This window comes from Solanum pennellii, chromosome 6 (assembly GCF_001406875.1).
Source record: "Solanum pennellii chromosome 6, SPENNV200".
Lineage (NCBI taxonomy): Eukaryota > Viridiplantae > Streptophyta > Magnoliopsida > Solanales > Solanaceae > Solanum > Solanum pennellii.
The window spans coordinates 22,727,625-22,743,979 of NC_028642.1; positions in this window are offsets into that span (position 1 = coordinate 22,727,625).

A 16,355-nucleotide genomic window follows, 5' to 3' on the forward strand; every position below is an offset into this window, starting at 1 on the left:
GAAGTCGAGCATGGCACGACATCGTCGCCCTTGGAAAATACAAGAGATCGGAAAACGTCATACATGGCATGCTCGCATGGCCCTTATACAGCACACACTTTCGGATGATGTTGGGCGTGGAATTCCATCATCGCCTTTAGGCAACACATGTAGTCGGACGACCTTGGGCATGACATGTGGTCTTTTCCCTTGGACAGTACACATGGTGGGACGATGTTGGGTATGGAATGACATCATTGACCATTGACATAATACACGCTCGGACTAAGTCGGGCTCCGCATGCCATCATGGCCCTTGGGTAGCACACATAGTCGGACGATGTCGGGCATGGAAGGCCATTGTCGCCCTTGGACAGCATACACAGGGTCGGACGACGTCGTGCGTGGCATTCCATCATCTCCTTTGGATAGCATAAACAGTTGTACTACATCGGGCGTGGCATATTATCATCGCCCTTTGACTGCACACATTATCAGACTACATTGAACGTAGCAAAACTATCATTGCCCTTGTGTAGCACACACAGCCGCACTACGTCGGGCGTTAAAGGTCATCATTGCCCTTTATACTAGACACATGGTCGTACGAAGTCGACGTGGCATGCCATCATCGCATTTGGACAGCATATGGATAGACGACGTCGGGCGTGGCATGCCATCATCGACCTTGTGCATCACACACGGTAGGACGACGTCGGGCATAAGATGACATCATCCCCTTGGGTAGCACACTCGGTAGAACAACGTCGGGGGCGGCATCCCATCATCGCTCTACGAAAGAATACACGACCGGACAATATTGTGCGTTGCATGTTATCATCGCCCTTGAACAGCACACACGATAGGACAACATAGGGCGTGGCATGCCCGCATGGCCATTAGGCATTACGCACAGTCTGATGAAGTCGAGCGTGGCATGCCATTATAGCCCTTGGGCAGCACACACGTTGGGAAGATTTTGAGCGTGGCATGTCGTCATCGCCGTTGGACATCATACATGGTCGGACGACGTCGAGCGAGGCATGCCATCATCGCCATTAGGAAGCATGCGTTGTAGGACTGCATCGGTTGTGGCCTGCCATCATCTCCATTGGGTAGTACATGGTGTCGAACGAAATAGGTGTGACATTTCATCTTCGCCCTTGGACAACACATAGTGGCACGACGTCGGGCATGGCATGCCTTCAGCCCTTGGACAGCATATACATGTTCGGACGATGTCGGGAGTGGCATGCCATCATCGCTCTTGGACAGCATACACGGTAGGATGACGTCAAGACTGGCATGCTATTATTGCGCTTGGACTGCACACATGATTGGACTACGTCGGGCGTGGCATAGCTATAATCGCCCTTGGGGAGCACATACGGTCGGACGACGTCGAGCATTAAATGGCTTTATTTCCCTTGGATAGCATACACAATCGGACTACGCTTGGTGTAACATGTTATCATCGCCCTCGGAAAGCATACACGATCGGACAACGTCGTCAGTGGCATGTTATCATCGTCCTTGGATAGCACAAACGATCGGATGACGTCGGGCGAGGCATGCCTGCATGGCCCATGGGTAGTTTACATGTCGGATGAAGTCGTGCGTGGCATGCCATCATCGCCATTGGGTAGCACACACGGTCGAACAACGACGAGTGTGGCATGCCACCATCGCCCTTGGACACCATACACGGTTGGACTATGTCAGGCGTGGCATGCAATCATGGCCCTTGGCCAGCACACACGGTCGGACGAAGTCGAGCATGGCACGACATGGTCGCCCTTGGAAAACACAAGAGATCGGACAACGTCATACATGTCATGCCCGCATGGCCCTTATACAGCACACACGGTCGGATGATGTTGGGCGTGGAATGCCATCATCGCCATTAGGTAACACATGCAGTCGGACGACGTCGGGCATGACATGTCGTCTTTGCCCTTGGACAATACACATGGTCGGACGACGTCGGGCATTTGATGGTATCATTGCCCTTGGATAGCACACATGGTCGGACTACGTTAAGCGTGAAATGCAAACATGGTCCTTGGGCAGCACACACAGTCGGACGATGATGAGCATGGCATGCCATTATCGCCCTAAGATAGCACACACGATCGAACTACGTCGGGCGTGGCATGGCATCATCCCCTTGGGTATCACACACGGTCGAACAACGTCGGGGGTGGCATCCCATCATCTACATTGGGTAGTACAAGGGGTCGAACGACATTAGGTGTGACATTTCATGTTCGCACTTGGACAACACACAGTGGCACGACATCGGGCATGGCATGCCGTCATCGCCCTTGGACAGCATATACATGTTCGGACGATGTCGGGAGTGGCATGCCATCATCGCTCTTGGACAGCATACACGGTAGGATGACGTCAAGACAAGCATGCTATTATTGCCCTTGGACTGCACACATCATTGGACTACGTCGTGCGTGGCAATGCTGTAATCGCCCTTGGGCAGCACATACGGACGGACGCCGTCGAGCAAAAAATGCCTGTATTGCCCTTAAATAGCATACACAGTCGGACTACCTTGGGTGTAACATGTTATCATCGCCCTTGGAAAGCATACACGATCGGACAACGTCGTTAGTGGCATGTTATCATTGTCCTTGGACAGCACAAACGATCGGATGACGTCGCGCGTGGCATGCCATCATCGCCATTGGGCAGCGCACACAGTCGAACGACGACGAGTGTGGCATGCCACCATTGCCCTTGGACAGCATACACGGTTGGACTATGTCAGGCGTGGCATGCCATCATGGCCCTTGGCCAGCACACACGACCGAACGAAGTCGAGCATGGCACGACATCGTCTCCCTTGGAAAATACAATCTATCGGACAACGTCATACATGGCATGCCCGCATGGCCCCTATACAGCACACACGGTCGGATGATGTTGGGCGTGGCATGCCATCATCGCCATTAGGCAACACATACTGTCGGATGATGTTGGGCATGACATGGCGTCTTTGCCCTTAGACAGTACACATGGTGGGACGATGTTGGGTGTGGCATGACATCATTGCCCATTGACCTAATACACGGTCGGACTACGTCGGGCTCGGCATGCCATTATGGCCCTTGGCTAGCACACACAGTCGGACGATTTCGGGCATGAAAGGCCATTCTCGCTCTTGGACAGCATACACAGGGTCGGACGACGTTGTGCGTGGCATTCCATCATCGCCTTTGGATAGCATACACAGTCGTACAACATCGGGCATGGCATATTATCATCGCCCTTTGACTGCACACACGGTCAGACTACATTGAACGTAGCAAAACTATCATCGCCCTTGTGTAGCTCACACAGTCGCACTACGTCGGGCGTTAAAGGTCATCATTGCCCTTTATACTGGACACATGGTCGTACAAAGTCGACGTGGCATGCCATCATCGCATTTGTACAGCACATGGATAGACAACGTCGGGCGTGGCATGCCATCATCGACCTTGTGCATCACACACGGTACGACGACGTCGGGATGCCATCATTGCCCTTGGATAGCCCACACGGTTGGACGATGTTAGGCGTGGCATGCAATTATTTCCCTTGGACAGCACACACGATCGGACTACGTTAGGCGTGGCATGTCATCATCGTCCTTGGACAGCACACACGATCGGACTACGTTGAGCGTGGCATGCCATCATCGCCTTTGTGCAACACACACGGTTTGACAAAGTCTGCCATGGCATCCCATCATCGCCCTTGGAAAGCATACACGATCGGACGACGTCGGGCGTGGCATGTTATCATCGCCCCTGAATAGAACACACGATTGAACCACGTAGGGAGTTGCATGCCCGCATGGCCCTTGGGTAGCAAACACGGTTTGATGACGTTGGGCGTGGCATGCGTTCAGAAGACGTCAGCCATGACATACAATCATCTCCCTTGGGCAGCACACACGGTCGAACGATGTCGGTCGTGGCATGCCATCATCGCCCTTGGATAGCATTCATGGTCAGACGACATCGTGTGTGGCATGCTATTATCGCCCTTGGACAGCACACACGTTCGGACGACGTCGGGCATGACATGCCATCATCGCCCTTGGGCAGCACACACAGTCGGACGATGTCGGGCGTGGCATGCCATCATCGCCCTTGGACAGCACACACGTTCGGACGACGGCGGGCGTGACATGCCATCCTCGCCCTTGGGCAGCACACACAGTCGGACGATGTCGGGCGTGGCAAGCCATTATCTCCCTTGGATAGTATACACGGTCGGACAACGTTGGGCGTGGCACACCATCATCGCTCTTCGACAGCATACACGGTCGAATGACATCAGGCATAGCATTCCATCATCGCCATTAGGCAGCACACACGGTCGGACGACGTCGGGCGTGGCATGACATCACCGCCTGTGGACAGCACACACGTTCGGACGACGGCGGGCGTGACATGCCATCCTCGCCCTTGGGCAGCACACACAGTCGGACGATGTCGGGCGTGGCAAGCCATTATCTCCCTTGGATAGTATACACGGTCGGACAACGTTGGGCGTGGCACACCATCATCGCTCTTCGACAGCATACACGGTCGAATGACATCAGGCATAGCATTCCATCATCGCCATTAGGCAGCACACACGGTCGGACGACGTCGGGCGTGGCATGACATCACCGCCTGTGGACAGCACACACGTTCGGACGACGGCGGGCGTGACATGCCATCCTCGCCCTTGGGCAGCACACACAGTCGGACGATGTCGGGCGTGGCAAGCCATTATCTCCCTTGGATAGTATACACGGTCGGACAACGTTGGGCGTGGCACACCATCATCGCTCTTCGACAGCATACACGGTCGAATGACATCAGGCATAGCATTCCATCATCGCCATTAGGCAGCACACACGGTCGGACGACGTCGGGCGTGGCATGACATCACCGCCTGTGGACAGCACACACGTTCGGACGACGGCGGGCGTGACATGCCATCCTCGCCCTTGGGCAGCACACACAGTCGGACGATGTCGGGCGTGGCAAGCCATTATCTCCCTTGGATAGTATACACGGTCGGACAACGTTGGGCGTGGCACACCATCATCGCTCTTCGACAGCATACACGGTCGAATGACATCAGGCATAGCATTCCATCATCGCCATTAGGCAGCACACACGGTCGGACGACGTCGGGCGTGGCATGACATCACCGCCTGTGGACAGCACACACGTTCGGACGACGGCGGGCGTGACATGCCATCCTCGCCCTTGGGCAGCACACACAGTCGGACGATGTCGGGCGTGGCAAGCCATTATCTCCCTTGGATAGTATACACGGTCGGACAACGTTGGGCGTGGCACACCATCATCGCTCTTCGACAGCATACACGGTCGAATGACATCAGGCATAGCATTCCATCATCGCCATTAGGCAGCACACACGGTCGGACGACGTCGGGCGTGGCATGACATCACCGCCTGTGGACAGCACACACGTTCGGACGACGGCGGGCGTGACATGCCATCCTCGCCCTTGGGCAGCACACACAGTCGGACGATGTCGGGCGTGGCAAGCCATTATCTCCCTTGGATAGTATACACGGTCGGACAACGTTGGGCGTGGCACACCATCATCGCTCTTCGACAGCATACACGGTCGAATGACATCAGGCATAGCATTCCATCATCGCCATTAGGCAGCACACACGGTCGGACGACGTCGGGCGTGGCATGACATCACCGCCTGTGGACAGCACACACGTTCGGACGACGGCGGGCGTGACATGCCATCCTCGCCCTTGGGCAGCACACACAGTCGGACGATGTCGGGCGTGGCAAGCCATTATCTCCCTTGGATAGTATACACGGTCGGACAACGTTGGGCGTGGCACACCATCATCGCTCTTCGACAGCATACACGGTCGAATGACATCAGGCATAGCATTCCATCATCGCCATTAGGCAGCACACACGGTCGGACGACGTCGGGCGTGGCATGACATCACCGCCTGTGGACAGCACACACGTTCGGACGACGGCGGGCGTGACATGCCATCATCGCCCTTGGGCAGCACACACAGTCGGACGATGTCGGGCGTGGCATGCCATTATCTCCCTTTGATAGTATACACGGTCGGACAACGTTGGGCGTGGCACACCATCATCGCTCTTCGACAGCATACACGGTCGAATGACATCAGGCATAGCATTCCATCATCGCCATTAGGCAGCACACACGGTCGAACGACGTCGGGTGTTGCATGCCATAATCTCCATTGGACAGCACACGCTGTCGGACGACTTCAGGCGTGACATGCCATATTCGCCCTTGGATAGCACACCGGTGGGACGATTTCAGGCATGGCATGCCATCATCGCCCTTGGACCGCATACACATTGTCAGACGATGTCGGGCGTGGGATGCCATCATCGCCCTTTGACAGCATGCACGGTAGGACGTCGTCGATCATGGCATGTTTTTATCGCTCTTGGACAGCACACACGGTCGTGCGACATTGGGCGTGGCTAGCAATCGTCACCCTTGGACAACATACACATGGTCGGACAACATCGGGCGTGGAATCTATCATCGTCCTTTGACAACATACACGGTCGGACGACGTCTGGTGTGGCATGTTATCATCGCCCTTGGACTGCACACATAGTTGGAGGATGTTGGGCGTGCCAATGCTATCATCGCCCTTGGGCAACACATACAGTCGGACGACATCGGGCAAATAAATTCCATCATTGCCCTTTTGACAGAACGCATGGTGGAACGAAGTCCACGTTGCATGCCATCATCGCCTTTGGACTACTCTCACGGACGGACGACATCGGGCCAGGCATGCAATCATTGCCCTTATTATCCACACACGATCGGACGACGTCAAGCGTGGCATGTTATCATCGCCCTTAGACAACATACATGGTCGGAATACGTCAGGTGTGACATGTTATCATCGCCCTTGGAAAGCATACACAATAAGGCGACGTTGGGCGTGGCATGTTATCATCTCCCTTGGACAGCACACGCGATCGGATGACGTTGGGCATGGAATGCTTGCATGGCCCTTGGGCAGTACACATGGTCAGATGATGTTTGTTCGGTGATGCATGCCATCACTACCATTGGGAAGCACAAGTTGACGGATGACGTCGGGCGTGACATGCCATCTTCTCCATTGGAAAATACAGACGGTGGGAGAACGTCGGGCGTGGCACGCCATCATATCCCTTGTACAGCATACACGGTCGAACTACGTTAGGCGTTGCATGCTGTCATGGCCCTTGGCCAACACACATGGTCGAACGACGTTGAGCGTGGCACGCCGTCATCAACCTTGGACACCATACACATGGTCAAACAACGTCGGGTGTGGAATGTCATCATCTCCCTTGGACAACATACACGATCAGAAAATGTTGGGCTTTGCAATGCTATCATCTCCCTTGGGCAACATCCATGGTCGAACAACGTCAGCTGTTAAATTCCATTATTGCCCTTTGGACTGCACACACGGACATATAACATTGGGAGTGGCATGACATTATTGCACTTGTGTAGCACACACGATCGGATGACGTCGGCTGTGGTTATGCCATCATCGCCCTTGTAATGTACACATGATACGACGACGTTAGGCGTGAAATGTTATCATCACCCTTGGACAAGAGACACGATCAGACGACCTCGGGCGTGGGATTACCTCATGGCCTTTGGGTCTCACACATGGTCGGATGACACCGGGCGTGGAATGCCATCATCGCCATTAGCAACACATGTGGAAGGATGACATCGGGCATGAGATGCCATATACGCCCTTGGACTGTACACATGGTGGGACTTCGTCGGGAGTGGCATGCCATCATCTCCCATTTACAGAATCCACGGTCGGACTATATCTGGCCTGACATGCCATAATATCAATGGGCCTGCACACAAGGTCGGAGGATATCGGGCGTGGCAAGACATCCTCGCCCGTGGACAACATATATAGGGTCGAATGATGTCGGGTGTGGCATGCCATCATCTCCCTTGGACAGCATACACGGTCGGAAGACGTCGAGTGTGGCATGTTATCATTGCCCTTGGGAAGTACTGATGTCGGGCGTTAAATGCCATCATTGCCCTTGGACAGCATACAGGGTCGGACTACGTCAGGTGTGGCATGTTATTGTCACCCTAGAAAACGATACAATATCGGACGAAGTCGGGTGTCATATGTTATAATCGCCCTTGGACAGTACACACGATCGACTAACATTGTCATGGCTTTCTCGCATGGCCCTTGGGCAGCACACACGGTCGGATGACGTCTAGCGTGGCATGCCATCATCGCCATAAGGCAACACACGCAGTCCAACGACATCGTGCGTGGCATGCCATCATCGCCATTGGGTAGCACACGCGGTCGAATGAAATCAGGCAGGACAGGCCATCTTCGCCCTTGGACATCACACATAGTGGGACGACGTCGGGCATGGCATGCCATCTTCGCCCTTAGACAGCATACACGGTCGAACAACGTTGAGCATGGTATGCAATCATTGCCCTTGGACAACAGACATAGTCGAACTACGTCGGGCATGGCAAGCCATCATTGCCCTTGGGCAGCATACATAAGGTCGAACTACGTCGGGCGTGGCATTCCATCTTCGCCCTTGCACATCATACACTGTAGGATGACGTCGAGCATGGCATGTTATCATCACCCTTGGAAAGAACACACGATTATACTACATCGGGCGTGGCTATGCTATAATCGCTCTTGGGAAGCACACACGATCGGACGACGTCGGGTGTTAAATGCCAACCTTTCCCTTGAACAAAATATATGGTCGGACTACGTCAGGTGTGGCAAGTTATCATAGCCCTTGGAAAGCAATCACAATTAGATGACGTCGGGCGTGGCATGTTATCATCGCCCTTAAAAAGCAAACACGATCGGATGACGTCGGGCGTGTAATAACCGCATCGCCCTTAGGAAGTACCACACGGGCGGATGACGTCGGGCGTGGCATGCCATCATCACCATTGCGCACCACAGGTGGTCGTACAACGTCGGGATGACATGCCAGCTTCTCACATGGACAGCACACATGTGGGAAGATGTCGGGCGTGGCATGCCATCATCGCCCTTCGACAGCATACACGATCGAACTACGTCAGGTGTGGCATGACATCATGTCTCTTGGCCTCCACAAACGATCGGGCGTGGCACGCCATCATCGCCCTTGGACAGCATACACACGATAAGACAACATCGAGTGTTTCATCCAACATCGCCCTTCGACAACATAGAAGGTCGGAAGACATCGAGCAAGGCATGTTATCATCGCCATTGGACCACACACACGGTCGGACGACGTTGGGCGTGGAAATACTATCATTTCCCTTGGGAAGCATACACGATCGAACGCCATCGACGGTTCATGCCATCATCGCCTTTGGACTGCACGCGCGGACGGACAACGCCGGGTGTGGCATGCCTCATCGCCCTTGTGCAGCACACATGGTAGGATGACGTCGGGCATTTGATGCTATCATTGCCCTTTGATAGCACACACAGTCGGACAACGTTAGGCGTGACATGCAAACATGGTCCTTGGGCAGCACACACAGTCGGACGATGACGAGCGTGGCATGCCATTATCGCCCTAAGACAGCACACACAATCGAACTACGTCGGGCGTGGCATGGCATCATCCCCTTGGGTATCACACACGGTCCGAACAACGTCGGGGGTGGCATCCCATCGTCGCTCTTGGAAAGAATACACGATCGGACAATGTTGTGCGTGGCATGTTATCATTGCCCTTGTTATCCACACACGATCGGACGACGTCAGGCGTGACATGTTATCATCGCCCTTAGACAACATACATGGTCGAAATACATCGGGTGTGGCATGTTATCATCGCCCATGGAAAGAATACTCTATCAGGCAACGTTGAGCGTGGCATGTTATCATCTCCCTTAGACAGCACACGCGATAGGATGACGTCTTGCATGGCATGCTTGCATGTCCCTTTGGCAGTACACACGGTCAGATGATGTTGGGTGTGGCATGCCATCATTACCATTGGGAAGCACAAGTGGACGAATGATGTCGGGCGTGACATGCCATCTTCTCCCTTGGACAGCACGCACGGTGGGACGGGCGTGGCACGCCATCATATCCCTTGGACAGCATACACGGTCGGACTACGTTAGGCGTGGCATGCTGTCATGGCCCTTGGCCAGCACACACGGTCGAACGACGTCGGGCGTGGCACGCCTTCATCGCCCTGGGACACCATAAACAGGGTCAGACAACGTCGGGTGTGGAATGCCATCATCCCTTTGGGTAGCACACACGGTAGAACAACGTCGGGGGTGGCATCCCATCATCGCTCTTTGAAAGAATACAAACAATGTTGTTCGTGGCATGTTATCATCGCCCATGAACATCATACACGATAGGAAAACATAGGGCATGGCATGCCCGCCTGGCCATTAGGAATTACACACAGTCGGATGACGTCGGGCGTGGCATGCCATTATAGCCCTTGGGCAGCACACACGATGGGAAGATTTTGAGCGTTTCATGTCGTCATTTCCCTTGGACATCATACAGGGTCGGACAGCGTCGAGCGTCGCATGCCATTATCGCCATTAGGAAGCATGCGCGGTAGCACTGCATCGGGTGTGACATGCCATCATCTCCACTAGGTAGTACACGCGGTCGGACGACAATAGGTGTGACATGTCATCTTCGCCCTTGGACAACACACACAGTGGCACGACGTCGGGCATGGCATGCCATCATCACCCTTGGACAACATACACATGTTCGGACGATGTCGGGAGTGGCATGCCATCACTGCTCTTTGACACCATACACGGTATGATGACGTCAAGACTGGCATGCTATTATTGCCCTTGGACTACACACATGATTGGACTACGTCGGGCGTGGCAATGCTATAATAGCCCTTGGGGAGCACATACGGTCGGACGACGTCGAGCATTAAATGCCTTTATTTCCCTTGGATAGCATACACAGTCGAACTACGTTTTGTGTAACATGTTATCATCACCCTCGGAAAGCATACACGATCGGACAACGTCGTGAGTGGCATGTTATCATCGTCCTTGGACAGCACAAACGATCAGATGACGTCGGGCGTGGCATGCCTGCATGGCCCATGGGTAGTTTACATGGTCGGATGAAGTCGGGCGTGGCATGCCATCATTGCTATTGGGCAGCACACACGGTCGCACGACGACGAGTGTGGCATGCCATCATCTCCCTTGGACAGCATACACGATTGGACTATGTAAGGCATGGCATGCCATCATGGCCCTTGGCCAGCACACACGGTCGGANGTTATCCACACACGATCGGACGACGTCAGGCGTGGCATGTTATCATCGCCCTTAGACAACAACATGGTCGAAATACATTGGGTGTAGCATGTTATCATCGCCCATGGAAAGAATACACTATCAGGCATCGTTGAGCGTGGCATGTTATCACCTCCCTTAGACAGCACACGCGATAGGATGACGTCTGGCATGGCATGCTTGCATGTCCCTTTGGCAGTACACACGGTCAGATGATGTTGGGTGTGGCATGCCATCATTACCATTGGGAAGCACAAGTGGACGAATGATGTTGGGGGTGACATGCCATCTTCTCCCTTGGACAACACGCACTGTGGGACGGGCGTGGCACGCCATCATATCCCTTGGACAGTATACACGGTCGGACTACGTTAGGCGTGGCATGCTGTCATGGCCCTTGGCCAGCACACACGGTCGAACGACGTCGGGCGTGGCACGCCTTCATCGCCCTGGGACACCATACACAGGGTCAGACAACGTCGGGTGTGGAATGCCATCATCCCTTTGGGTAGCACACACGGTAGAACAACGTCGGGGGTGGCATCCCATCGTCGCTCTTTGAAAGAATACACATTCGGACAATGTTGTTCGTGGCATGTTATCATCGCCCATGAACATCATACACGATACGACAACATAGGGCATGGCATGCCCGCCCCGCCATTAGGCATTACACACAGTCGGATGACGTCGGGCGTGGCATGCCATTATAGCCCTTGGGCAGCACACACGATGGGAAGATTTTGAGCGTGGCATGTCGTCATTTCCCTTGGACATCATACAGTGTCGGACGACGTCGAGCGTCGCATGCCATTATCGCCATTAGGAAGCATGCGCGGTAGGACTGCATCAGGTGTGACATGCCATCATCTCCACTAGGTAGTACACGCGGTCGGACGACAATAGGTGTGACATGTCATCTTCGCCCTTGGACAACACACACAGTGGCACGACGTCGGGCATGGCATGCCATCATCGCCCTTGGACAACATACACATGTTCGAACGATGTCGGGAGTGGCATGCCATCACCGCTCTTTGACACCATACACGGTATGATGACGTCAAGACTGGCATGCTATTATTGCCCTTGGACTACACACATGATTGGACTACGTCGGGCATGGCAATGTTATAATCGCCCTTGGGGAGCACATACGGTCGGACGACGTCGAGCATTAAATGCCTTTATTTCCCTTGGATAGCATACACAGTCGGACAACGTTTGGTGTATCATGTTATCATCGCCCTCGGAAAGCATACACGATCGGACAACGTCGTGAATGGCATGTTATCATCGTCCTTGGATAGCACAAACGATCGGATGACGTCGGGCGTGGCATGCCTGCATGGCCCATGGGTAGTTTACATGGTCGGATGAAGTCGGGCGTGGCATGCCTGCNACGTCGGGCGTGGCATGCCTGCATGGCCCATGGGTAGTTTACATGGTCGGATGAAGTCGGGCGTGGCATGCCATCATTGCTATTGTGAAGCACACACGGTCACATGAAGACGAGTGTGGCATGCCATCATCTCCCTTGGACAGCATACACGATTGGACTATGTCAGGCATGGCATGCCATCATGGCCCTTGGCCAGCACACACGGTCGGACGAAGTCGAGCATGGCACGACATCGTCGCCCTTGGAAAATACAAGAGATCGAAAAACGTCATACATGGCATGCCCGCATGGCCCATATACAGCACACACTGTCGGATGATGTTGGGAGTGGAATGCCATCATCGCCATTAGGCAACACATGCAGTCGGACGACCTTGGGCATGACATGTGGTCTTTTCCCTTGGACAGTACACATGGTGGGACGATGTTGGGTATGGAATGACATCATTGACCATTGACATAATACACGCTCGGACTACGTCGGGCTCCGCATGCCATCATGGCTCTTGGGTAGCACACATAGTCGGACGATGTCGGGCATGGAAGGCCATCGTCGCCCTTGGACAGCATACACAGGGTCGGACGACGTCGTGCGTGGCATTCCATCATCTCCTTTGGATAGCATAAACAGTTGTACTACATCGGTCGTGGCATATTATCATCGCCCTTTGACTGCACACATTATCAGACTACATTGAACGTAGCAAAACTATCATTGCCCTTGTGTAGCTCACACAGTCGCACTACGTCGGGCGCTAAAGGTCATCATTGCCCTTTATACTAGAAACATGGTCGTACGAAGTCGACGTGGCATGCCATCATCGCATTTGGACAGCATATGGATAGACGACGTCGGGCGTGGCATGCCATCATCGACCTTGTGCATCACACACGGTAGGACGACGTCGGGCATAAGATGACATCATCCCCTTGGGTAGCACACTCGGTAGAACAACGTCGGGGGCCGCATCCCATCATCGCTCTACGAAAGAATACACGATCGGACAATATTGTGCGTTGCATGTTATCATCGCCCTTGAATAGCACACACGATAGGACAACATAGGGCGTGGCATGCCTGCATGGCCATTAGGCATTACACACAGTCTGATGAAGTCGGGCGTGGCATGCCATTATAGCCCTTGGGCAGCACACACGTTGGGAAGATTTTGAGCGTGGCATGTCGTCATCGCCGTTGGACATCATACATGGTCGGACGACGTCGAGCGAGGCATGCCATCATCGCCATTAGGAAGCATGCGTTGTAGGACTGCTTCGGTTGTGGCATGCCATCATCTCCATTGGGTAGTACACGGTGTCGAACGAAATAGGTGTGACATTTCATCTTCGCCCTTGGACAACACATAGTGGCACGACGTCGGGCATGGCATGCCTTCAACGCCCTTGGACAGCATATACATGTTCGGACGATGTCGGGAGTGGCATGCCATCATCGCTCTTGTACAGCATACACGGTAGGATGACGTCAAGACTGGCATGCTATTATTGCGCTTGGACTGCACACATGATTGGACTACGTCGGGCGTGGCAATGCTATAATCGCCCTTGGGGAGCACATACGGTCGGACGACGTCGGGCATTAAATGGCTTTATTTCCCTTGGATAGCATACACAATCGGACTACGTTTGGTGTAACATGTTATCATCGCCCTCGGAAAGCATACACGATCGGACAACGTCGTCAGTTGCATGTTATCATCGTCCCTTGATAGCACAAACGATCGGATGACGTCGGTCGTGGCATGCCTGCATGGCCCATGGGTAGTTTACATGGTCGGATGAAGTCGTGCGTGGCATGCCATCATCGCCATTGGGCAGCACACACGGTCGAACAACGACGAGTGTGGCATGCCACCATCGCCCTTGGACACCATACACGGTTGGACTATGTCAGGCGTGGCATGCCATCATGGCCCTTGGCCAGCACACACGGTCGGACGAAGTCGTGCATGGCACGACATGGTCGCCCTTAGAAAACACAAGAGATCGGACAACGTCATACATGGCATGCCCGCATGGCCCTTATACAGCACACACGGTCGGATGATGTTGGGCGTGGAATGCCATCATCGCCATTAGGCAACACATGCAGTCGGACGACGTTGGGCATGACATGTCGTCTTTGCCCTTGGACAATACACATGGTGGGCCGATGTTGGGTATGGCATGACATCATTGCCCATTGACATAAAACATGCTCGGACTACGTCGGGCTCTGCATGCCATCATGGCCCTTGGCTAGCACACATAGTCGGATGATGTCAGGCATGGAAGGCCATCGTCCCCCTTGGACAGCATACACAGGGTCGGACGACGTCGTGTGTGGCATTCCATCATCGCCCTCTGATAGCATAAAAAGTTGTACTACATCGGGCGTGGCATATTATCATCGCCCTTTGACTGCACACACTATCAGACAACATTGAACGTAGCAAAACTATCATTGCCCTTGTATAGCACACACAGTCGCACTACGTCGAGCGTTAAAGGTCATCATTGCCCTTTATACTAGACACATGGTTGTACGAAGTTGACCTGGCATGCCATCATCGCATTTGGACAGCATATGGATAGACGACGTCGGGCGTGGCATGCCATCATCGACCTTGTGCATCACACACGGTAGGACGACGTCGGGCATAAGATGCCATCATCCCCTTTGGTAGCACACACGATAGAACAACGTCAGGGGTGGCATCCCATCATCGCTCTTTGAAAGAATACATGATCGGACAATGTTGTGCGTTGCATGTTATCATCGCCCTTGAACAGCACACACGATAGGACAACATATGGCGTGGCATGCCCGCATGGCCATTAGGCATTACACACAGTCTGATGACGTCGGGCGTGGCATGCCATTATAGCCCTTGGGCAGCACACACGTTGGGAAGATTTTGAGCGTGGCATGTCGTCATCGCCCTTGGACATCATACACGGTCGGACGACGTTGAGCGAGGCATGCCATCATCGCCATTAGGAAGCATGCGCGGTAGGACTGCATCGGGTGTGGCATGCCATCATCTCCATTGGGTAGTACACGGGGTCGAACGACATTTGGTGTGACATTTCATCTTCGCCCTTGGACAATACACAGTGGCACGACGTCGGGCATGGCATGCCTTCATCGCCCTTTGACAGCATATACATGTTCGGACGATGTCGGGAGTGGCATGCCATCATCGCTCTTGGACAGCATACACGGTAGGATGACGTCAAGACTTGCATGCTATTATTGCCCTTGGACTGCACACATGATTGGACTACGTCGGGCGTGGCAATGCTATAATCGCCCTTGGGCAGCACATACGGACGGACGCCGTCGAGCATTAAATGCCTTAATTTCCTTTGATAGCATACACAGTCGGACTACGTTGGGTGTAACATTATATCATCGCCCTTGTAAAGCATACACGATCAGACAACGTCGCCTATGGCATGTTATCATTGTCCATGGACAGCACAAACGATCGGATGACGTCGGGTGTGGCATGCTTGCATGGCCCATGGGTAGTTTAAACGGTCAGATGAAGTCGGGCGTGGCATGGCATCATCGCCATTGGGCAG